This window comes from Schistocerca nitens, chromosome 9 (genome assembly GCF_023898315.1).
Source record: "Schistocerca nitens isolate TAMUIC-IGC-003100 chromosome 9, iqSchNite1.1, whole genome shotgun sequence".
Taxonomy (NCBI): domain Eukaryota; kingdom Metazoa; phylum Arthropoda; class Insecta; order Orthoptera; family Acrididae; genus Schistocerca; species Schistocerca nitens.
Genome location: NC_064622.1, coordinates 253,023,024 through 253,034,210, shown reverse-complemented (window position 1 = coordinate 253,034,210; position 11,187 = coordinate 253,023,024).

Sequence of the window (11,187 nt, the reverse complement as noted above, 5' to 3'; positions counted from 1 at the left end):
TTCACATTGTTTCTGACCACATAGTATGGGAATTAAGTTAACACCCTATAAACAGACCTGTTTTATTACTGTGCAGTGTGTAAAAGCGTGAGTAACCTCAAGATCAGGCCGACTGATTGCACTGACCGCTAAAACACCAGAGTACAGATTGATGGGTAAACTCACCAAGCATTCTTATCTCTCTTTTTTGCTGGAATTTGGTACACTAAGACGAAAGTTTGGGGGGCCCTTTTATCTGAAGGCGGGACAGCGGTTCGTACCTCTCTTAACATTTTGTTTTATCAACTTTCATGCCTCTTAAGACTCTGAAGCACCCTTCCAAGATTATTTCTTGTGTGATGTATGTCGGTGTCAATAAGACAGCTATACACTATGTGCGATCACCGAAGTTAAGTGATGTCTGTCGTGGTCGGCACTTGGATGGGTGACCATCTAGGCCGCCATGCGCTGTTGTCATTTTTCTGGGTGCACTCAGCCTCTTGAAGCCAATTGAGGAGCTACTCGACCGAATAGTAGCGGCTTCCGTCAATAAAACCATCATAACTACCGGGAGAGCGGTGTGCTGACCCCACGCCCCTCCTATCCGCTTTCTCCACTGAGGATGACACGGCGGTCGGATGGTCCCGGTAGGGCACTCTTGGCGTGAAGACGGGGTGCTAAAATACACTATGTTAACAAAAACATCCGAACACTCCTATGTAAGGCTAAATTTACAGCTAAATTTTACGATAGGCTAAAATGTTCAAATGTGTGTGACTTCCTAAGGGACCAAACTGTTGAGGTCATCGGACCTTAGACTTACACGCTATTTAAACGAATTTAATCTAACTTTTGCTAAGAACAATGCACACACACATGCCCGAGGGAGGACCCGAATCTCCGGCGGGAGGGGGCGCGCAATCCGTGACATGCTGCCCGAGACCGAATGGCACTCCGCGCGTCCTACGGTAGGCGGACTTGCCAGCCGAAAAGGAAGTGCGAAGTATTGCGTTGCCGAGGGAGAAGCAGTAACAGCAGAATGGGACTGTCAGCAGAGCTCTGTGACTAATCCAAGAACAGGCAGACCTCATGTAATGACGGACAGGGACAGTCGAGATTTGTGGAAGATGTCTGGAAGAATCGCCTTAAACCAGCAGAAGGAATCATTTGTGGGTGTTGAAGTGCTACACTGATACCACCATTCCAGCTATCACAATGAGTGTGCATAAAGGTTAAAAGCAATGCTGTACAATGGTCGAGCAGCTTCTCAGAAGCCACTAATTTCTGTGGTCAGTACTAGTGACACTTGAGGTGGCGTAAAAAGTGACGCCTCTGGGCAGCGGATGACTGAAAAGATAGGGAGTGATTTCTAATGATGAATCATGCTATGGTCTCTTGCAGTGAGATGAAAGGACTTAGATTTGGCAAAATCCTGGAAAATGTTCCCTGTCATCTTGTGTAGTGCCAACAGTGAAGTACGGAAGAGTGGGTATTACAGTGCTTAAAATTTTTTCGTGGTTACTGTGTGGTCCCATTATCGTGCCTAAGAAATCTTTAAAGGCGTTATAGTGTGCTGCGTAAAGCAGAGGAACAGTTCGGGGACGAAGGTTGTATCACCACGACAGTGCACCATGTCGTAAAGCATCATCTATGAGGCAGTGCTTTGTGGCCAGTATCACGCTCGAAATGGACTGGCCGGCCCAGAGTCCCAAACTGTACCAAGTGGATCACCTTTGAGACGAGCTGGGTCGACTCCGCACCAGACCCCACCGTCCAGTTTAGCTACCATCTCTCCTTCCAACTCCTGAGAAACAATGATCTGCCACTGCTCCACAGACATTCAGAAAAATCAGAGTTCAACCCACTGTGAAGAAGAAGGGAGTACACACCCCACTGTCAACAAATACGCTATGTGATCAAAAGTATCCGGACACCTTGCTGAAAATGACTTACAAGTTCGTGGCGCCCTCCATCGGTAATGCTGGAGTTCAGTATGGTGTTGGCCCGCCCTTAGCCTTGTTGATAGCTTCCGCTCTCGCAGGCATACGTTGAATCAGGTGCTGGAAGTTTCTTGGGGATTGGCAGCCAATCTTCATGGAGTGCTGCACTGAGGGGAGGTATCGATGTCGGTCGGTGAGGCCTGGCACAAACTCGGCGTTCCAAAACATCCCAAAGGTGTTCTATAGAATTCAGGTCAGGACTCTGAGGAGGCCAATCCATTACAGGGATTTTATTGCCGTGTAACCACTCCGCCAAAGGCCGAGATTAAAAACAGGTGCTTGATCGTGTTGAAAGATGCAATCGCCATCCCGGAATTGCTCTTCAACAGTGGGAGGCAAGAAGGTGCTTACAACATCAGTGTAGGCCTGTGCCGTGATAGTGCCACGCAAAACAACAAGGGCTGCAAGCCCACCCACGCCATGGAAAATACGTCCACACCATAAAACCACCGCCTTCGAATTTTACTGTTGGCACTACACACGCTGACAGACTATATTCATTGGGCATTCGCCATATCCACACCCTGCCATGGGATCGCCACATTCTGTACCGTGATTCGTCACTCCACACAACTTTTTTCCACTGTTTAATCGTCCAATGTTTACGTTCCCCTCACCAAGCGAGGCGTCGTTTGGCATTTATCGGCGTGATGTGTGGCTTATGTGCAGCCGCTCGACCATGAAATCCAAGTTCTCTCATCTCCCACCCAAATGACATAGTGCTTGCAGTGGATCCTGATGCAGTTTGGAATTCCTCCGTGATGGTCTGGATAGATGTCTGCCTATTACACATTACGACCTTCTTCAACTGTCGGCGGTCTCTGTCAATCAACATACGAGATCGGCCTATACGCTTTTGTGATGTACGTGTCCCTTCACGTTTGTACATCACTGTCACTTCAGAAACAGTGATCTAGGAATGTTTAGTAGTGTGTAAATCTCGCGTACAGACGTATGACACAAGTGACACCCAACCACATGACCACGTTCGAAGTCCACGGAGCGCCCTATTCTGCTCTCTCACGATACCTGCGGTCGCTGATTTGGAGTAGTGGCGTATGTGGCAGCACAATGCACCTGATATGAAAAACGTATGTTTTTGTCGGTGTCCGGGTACTTTTCATCACATACTATATGTGTCCAGTTACATCTGATCATGTAGTGTATTAAATTACTTGCATAAGTCAGAAAATTCGACACATTTTCTGCGATAACTTATTGAAAACTTAACGTCGACTTATTTATTCGTTTTTTATATGTTCTGGATTGATTGCCTTACCTGCCTCACCTTGTGTTTTATTCCAGTGACTCGCTGAACACGTATCTAACGGGTCAGAAAGCTTAAGAATGATATAGTGCAACATCGCACCCATTTGCGGAGTTCTGTTCGGCGTGTTTGAAAAGTGTGCTGTGTGGAACCAAGGCGTTAAAATGGTGCAACCTGGAGGGCCATAGTCGTGCCGCAGAACTGTTTGTGGGTAATGCCTTCAAAGGAGAAGTAATTATGCGTGAGGTTATAGTTGGTCATGGCGGCTTAAGAGGAGGTTGTTGGTTGTTGGTTTGGAATCCGTAAGGCGTTAGGAAAGGTAAGGCCATGGGCGTTAGGGATGTTAGAGTAAAGGAAGGTCGGATCAATAGTGATGAGCAGGGCACCATGTGGTAAAGGAACAGGTGCTGTGGAGAGTCGCTGGAGGAAATAGTTGGTACCTTTTAGTTAGGAGGGTAGCTTCCGGGTAATAGGTTGAAGGTGTTGGTCTAAGAGAGCCGAGATTCAGTGGGGACACAGTAACCGACCACAATGGGACGTCCAGGGTGGTTGTGTTCATGGGCTTTAGGAAGCATGTAGAAGGTAGGAGTGCGGGGAATGGTGAGGGCGAGCAGAGGTATGGACTCCAGGGAGATATTCTGGGATGGGTCTAAGGATTTTAGGAGACAGGAAATCCGGCAGGATTTATGGAATGGGTCAATTTTACAAGGTTCTGTAGGTGGATGTATCTGGTAGAGTCCTTCTACCAGGTAATCCTTGCGATGGAAAACAACAGTGGTGAGGCCGTTAACCGCAGGTACGATTATAATTTGGGGATCAATTTTTAGGCGACTGCGGTTCTTTCTGCCGTTGTAAGGTTAGTAACATGAGAAGTTTGTGTAGGTAGATGAATCTTACAATAAATTTTTTGTGATCATTTCTAGCCATTTACTTATTACTTTTGCGGTGCTGTTCCTGAATATTTATGTGAGAAACTGGTTGTTGTTATGACGGAGTTGTTGACGCGATTCTAAAGCATACATCAAATACAGGTCTTCATATCTTTTGTGTGGGTTGCGTTTATGGTACTCGATGTACTGAAATACATACAATAAATGTTATCGTTCAACCTGACACCGACATCGACTTAAACGAGTGCAATGTTTTCATCTCCATGTTCTATAATTCGTCATTAGTAGGATACCTGATGACAGAGAGAGCGAAGTGATTCTAATAGCTGTGTGACTGCGGTCAGGAAATGGACGCCCGGCGCCAGTACTGCCTGGATAATGGCCGACGGTTGTGCAGTAACAGGTTTACAAGGCCTCCTGCGGAGGACAAGGTCGAGGATACCCTGCTGGCATTGGCGACAAAGTAATTAATGTGCAGTCGGGAAGAGTCTGTGTTTCATTTTCCTTATTGACTGAAAGGTTCATCAAAACTTAATTGCCTTCCGCTCGGAAAAAATAAAATGGAAGAAATCGCTGTTCGACTCTTGTCAAACAGATATGCTGTTACAGGTACCTCTGAATCGCGTGTAAACGGGTGTGCATAAACGACGAATCCCAGACAACAACAGCAGATATATGCGTTTATCATCACACTGCTTGCATTGTGCAATTGCTGAAAATAACTGACAACCGTAATTCCGGGTAACAACGATAACATAGGAGAAATTTTCGAAAGAACTCATTACTAATGACTATTCTCAATACGTACATTTAGGAATCGTTCTCCTTATCATTGCGCTTCCATTCTCCACCTGGACTATCATAACACAAGATTCATTCATGCTATGTACACGTCCCTTTAACGTTCACTGTAACAATCTTCTTCAGAAACACTAATGTACATAAATGGCTATCTTCCTGAAGAGATAAGCAACTTATTTCGAAACAACAGCTTCTTTCAGTATAAATGCTGGTGGACCTCGTGCGAGACGATAAAAAAAAAATTCGGACCTAAAATTGTAATGAAATGTACATGCATGTGTCAAAATAGCATAATACTAGCAACTTATTTCGAAACCATAGCTTCTTTCAGTATAAATGCTGGTGGACCTCGTGCGAGACGATAAAAAAAAATTCGGACCTAAAATTGTAATGAAATGTACATGCATGTGTCAAAATTGCATAATACTTCCTAGAAGCTAAAATAATTTCTCATCATTCAATGAATCTCTGAGTTTCAAGCGCGAAATTAAAACTGTCGTGATAATGGAGCATCTATCAGTTTCAGTAAAGCAATGTCTGGAAAGATATTCCTTAACCAATCATTTTCAAAAAATTACTAATACCTCTATGAAGCCATTCGACTGAAACTACGAGAAAAATGCAACCATAATAAAATGTTAGCGATTTCGAGATAAATTAAAAACAATCTTACATCACATTTCGAATTAACGACCATTGATCAAGTAACCTACAATATGTATGTGAGACGCGTCTACTTTCAAATATTTGTAAAAAAATTCTACGCATTCTTTTTTTGGGCCTGTGGTACAAAACGGAGAACCATTAAGAAAACCTGTGTCCTGAAACACGTTGTCTTCGTCGAATGCTTCTGCAGAAATAAATGAGCGAAGTACCTACGAAACTTCCAGTATGTCAACTAAAAGACCTGTCCTACGATGGTAAAATCTACAAGTCCAGCAGCGCAGCCTCTGAGGAACATGGAAAGCCAAGAGAAAACACTACAAATTTATGTGGACAGCCATATACTGCACCGTGATTAGTGAACAGTATCGTGTCTGAGTTCGAGTGGGCGGTTTTAAGCTGTTACGGAAATTCAGCGCAGCAATCGTACTTGCAGCAGTAACAGTTTCCAAAAGCTCACTCTACACTCCTAAAATATACATGGACTTTTGGCTTTTGCACTGAAGGTAATGATAACAATAGAGATAAACGTCAATATACAAACTGGTGGCAGTATGTGTCGTAAATGGACCGAGGTAAGTGGATAAAAAAATTGAGCCCAAAAAATTCCTGTGTGGAAGTTCCCTAGGAAGTAAGGAGCAATCCTTTTTCTATTTTTAAAATATGGAAATTCAAAACCAATATTTTTCTACCTCCCATCTAAACAAATTCAACTTGGAAAATGACGTGGAATGAAGATAAATATTTCTTTCCAGACGAATATGGAGAAATATTCAACAGTAGCAGAAAAATGTTCAACATGAGAAGGGTTCGTTTGCTTGGGAAGTGAGGCACAGTGATTTACTCTCAACAGTTGAGTGATAGGACTGTTCTCATAAGAATCGACAGCAAACTAACGCCAGCAAATGTAGCTGAATGTGTGTGCCGACGTCACAAGTACAAGATGAAGAGAGAGAGACAGATATGTGGTTATTGATCATGTAATCCGGTATGTAAAGAAATTTGATAATCTAAGAACCATGCGTAATTGCGCAATTAGTAAGCTGTAGCAGAGGAAGATATAGAAAATATTGCGACGGTACAATATGAGCTCGATAGTCGGAACAAGAAGGGACAAGGGCTAATTCAGTTCTGCTACAAATGTCAGCTGGCGATAGTGAATACGATGTTCAGAAGTCACAAGTAGAGAAGATATGCTTGGAAAATGCTTGGAGAACGGGAAGAAACCAGCTCTATTCCACTACTGTCAGACACATAATCCGATACAAAATATTAGATTGTGAGGCGTACATAGGAACAGATAAAGACTCTGATCACAATTCGTTGAAGTTGAAATGTAGGCTGCAGTTTAAGTGAATTACCCGGAAGAATCAATGAGGAAAGAAGTAGGACACTGCACTTCTGGAAAATCAGTAGTAGCTTTTGAAGCTATTTAATTCTGTAGATACTGCGACGTTCAAAACCACAGTACGGAATAGAGTTGAAGAGGAACAGGGAGTCTCTACAACGGAGAAGCACGGAAGTTGGGCGGACAGATATAGTTACAGTGAGGGCAACTGCCAGGACACCTTGGATAATACAAGAAATACTTCAGTTGATTGATGGAGAAGGAAGTACAAAAATATTCAGTAAAATACAGAAATACAGCAACATAAAACTCTCGTTAATCATTAGTGGATAGGAAATTAAGTCCAAATGGCTGTAGAAGAAGTTCGAAGAAATCGGTAAACGAATGTTCGCCTGAGGGACTGAGTCAGCATATAGGAAAGTCGAAACAACCTTCACTGAGACTAAAAATAAGCTTCGTCATTAAGACCGAAACAGGAATTTCGACTTTTAAACGGAAAGGAGACTGGGGGGTAGGTAGAAAGAGTATTTTAAAGACCTTAATGTGATCGATGAATCGCTGCGGAGAACATACGGATCCAACATAAAAAAGAGCTTTGAAAGACTTCCAGTTAAATAACGTGACAGCCGTAGAAAACAGTCCTCCGGAATTTCTAAAATCATCAAGGGATATTGCAGCTAAACGACTAGACAAGTTGATTAGTACAATCTAACAATTTTGAGACTGACAATGACACTTTCGAGAAAATAGCGTCCACATAATACTGAAGACAGCAAGATGATTTAAGTGCAATAACTATCGAATTATTAGCTTAAGAGCCCTAGCATCGAATCTGATGACGTTAATAACATGCAAAAGAGTGGAAAAGAAAACTAATGATCACTTAGCTGAAGATGAATTTGGAATTAGGGAATGACATTTCACTTGGTAATGGAAACAAGACTTAAGAAAACTCAATACATTCTAGCCTAGAAGAAGTGTCCGACGCCGTAAAACGGTACAACGTGTTCGAAATTATCACGAAAATTTGTGTAAGCAATAGGGAAAGACGGTTATTTTATAATATGTACAACAAGAAGTGAGAAAATTAAAATTGAAAGACCACGGATAAAGTGTTCGGATCCAGTCTTTCACCCCTGCTGTTCAGCCCACACACCGAAGGTTCGGGATCGAGATTAAAATTCAAGGTGAAGGGTTATGAATCATACCATTCCTGAATAACTTTCTGTGAAAGTGAAGATGAGTTACAGCACGTACTGTATGGAGTGAATACTCTAATGAATACAGAATATGGACTGAGAGTAATTCAAAGTAGGCCCTCGAACGACGAAAGCAGAGAGGAGTTGTAGAAATACGATATGAGATAAATGTAAACCCAAAATTTGGCCCCACGAAGTAACAATGTGAAGAAATTGTGATACCTGGGAAGCAAAAGAGCGTTTGGTGAATCCAAGCAAGGTGGACATAAGAATCAGGCTTGCACAGGACAACATGATGTTGAGCATTAGCGGCCAATAGAAGTCTACTACTATCAAATCTGTTTACTTGAAGAATAAATTCTGAGCTAGTACATTAGGAACACAGCATTGCGTAGGAGTGAGACATGTGCCGTCGGATAATAGGAAAGGAAGAGAAGCGAAGAATTTCAGATGTACTGCATAGTAGGATATTGAAAGTCATGTGTATTTATAAATAAACATGTCGAAAACATAGACAAGAAGAATGAGCTGTGGAGAATTAAAGGTGTAGGGAATATGGCCAACAAATAATTAAGGACAGTGGCTCAAGCTTTACCTTAAGATGAAGAGGTTGACATAGTATCAAACCAAACAGAAGACTGATGACCCACGCTGGAGAATTGATGCACGAAGTCAACCAGTAATTTCCCAAAATTGAGAGACAGAATCACTGCCGAAAATGAGGCACTGAAAACTAACTCCTGCTGCACGAGAAGAGGGAATAATGACGAATGTATGCCTTAGCAGGACACTTCACAGCATATGCCATTTTAGGTTACAATGGGAGTAGAATAATATCATGTTCATACACAACAGCAAATAAAGAAGGATTTGTGAATGATTTACTTCTATTTGACGTCATCATAGTCCAAAAATGCGCCTCTCGTGTCTGTAAGTACGTTGACGAATAGTGGTACATGTCGCATTAACAATGTCAGAATCAACACAGTTGAAGTCAGAGAATAAAACAGCCATTTTTGTTTCGGTATTTTATCATCGTCCTATTCGATTGCTCCGTCAGCGTCGACGAGAATTCTCGTATATTATATTTTGTTAGGCTTAAGGACGTATCAGAGTGAGGAAGACATAAAGCGAATTACAGATCATCATCTCCGCGTGTTGCGCGATGAAGGAACGGACAAAATTGTTACTAAGCGAAGGACCTTCAGTTATGTTACATCATCCCCTCTCTAAGTGGGGTGCGTCGTAAATGCCGTGGCGAACAGATAACTGACGCGAACCTCATCCTCGTTACGGGCGCGGAATACTTACTTGGTCACCTTATGTTACAAGATGATGGGTGCTGGTCTTATAATTATATGTCTTTGTGCGTAGCTTATTAGTTTCTGCAATAACGTTTTTGGGACAGGCGGGAACATGATGTCGACGTCTGTGTGGGAATATGAACACCTTAGATTGGTTTCCTTGCACGCACATTTCGGAACGTGCTTTCTACGAGTAACAAATCGAATACTGGCTTAGATGTCAGTACTGCTATAAGAGACATTTAAGGTGTGATGTACACTACTGGCCATTAAAATTGCTACACCAAGAAGAAATGCAGGTGATAAAGGGTACTCATTGGACAAATATATTATACTACAACTGACATGTGAATTCATTTTCACGCAATATGGGTGCATAGATCCCGAGAAATCAGTAGCCAGAACAACCACTTCAGGCCGTAATAACGGCCTTGATACACCTGGGCGTTGACTCAGAGCTTGGATGGCGTGTAAAGGTACAGCTGCCCATGCAGCTTCATCACGATACCACAGTTCATCAAGAGTAGTGACTGGTGTATTGTGACGAGCCAGTTGCTCGGCCATCATTGGCCAGACGTTTTCAATTAGTGAGAGATCTGGAGAATGTGCTGGCCAGGGAAGCAGTCGAACATTTTCTGTATGAGTCCCGTACAGGACCTGCAACATGCGGTCAGGCATTAACCTGCTGAAATGTAGGGTTTCGCAGGGATCGAATGAAGGGTAGAGCCACGGGTCGTAACACATCTGAAATGTAACGTCCACTGTTCAAACTGCCGTTAATGGGAACAAGAGGTGACCGAGACGTGTAACCAATGGCATCTCATACCATCACTCTGGGTGATACGCCAGTACGGCGATGTGCGTTCACCGCGATGTCGCCAAGCACGGATGCGACCATCATGATGCTGTAAACAGAACCTGGAATCATCCGAAAAAATGACGTTTTTCCATTCGTGCACCCAGGTTCGTCGTTTAGTACACCATCGTAGGCGCTCCTGTCTGTGATGCAGCGTCAAGGGTAACCGCAGCCATGGTCTCCGAGCTGATAGTCAATGCTGCTGCAAACGTCGTCGTCGTCGAACTGTTCGTGCAGACGGTTGTCTTGCAAACGTCCCCATCTGTTGACTCAGGGATCGAGACGTGGCTGCACGATCCGTTACAGCCATGCGGATGCCTGTCATCTCGACTGCTAGTGATACCGTTAGGATCCAGCACGGCGTTCCGTATTACCCTCCTGAACCCACCGATTCCATATTCTGCTAACAGTCATTCGATCTCGACCAACGCGAACAGCAGTGTCGCGATACGATAAACCGCAATCGCGATAGGCTACAATCCGACCTTTATCAAAGTCTGAAACGTGATGGTACGCATTTCTCCTCCTTTCACGAGGCATTACAGCAACGTTTCACCAGGCAACGCCGATCTACTGCTGTCTGTGTATGAGAAATCGGGTGGAAACGTTCCTCATGTCAACACGTTGTAGGTGTCGCCAACGGCTCCTACCTTGTGTGAATGCTCTGAAAAGCTAATCACTTGCATATCACAGCATCGTCTTCCTGTCGGTTAAATTTCGCGTCGGTAGCACGTCGTCTTCGTGGTGTAGCAATTTTAATGGCTAGTAGTGTATAACTTGGATACGATACGTTAATGGAAGCCACATGTGTCCACCATGCTCGAAAACAAGTTTCTGTTTCTTTTAGATACCCTTTAAAGTAGCTTCGTCTAATGAAGTT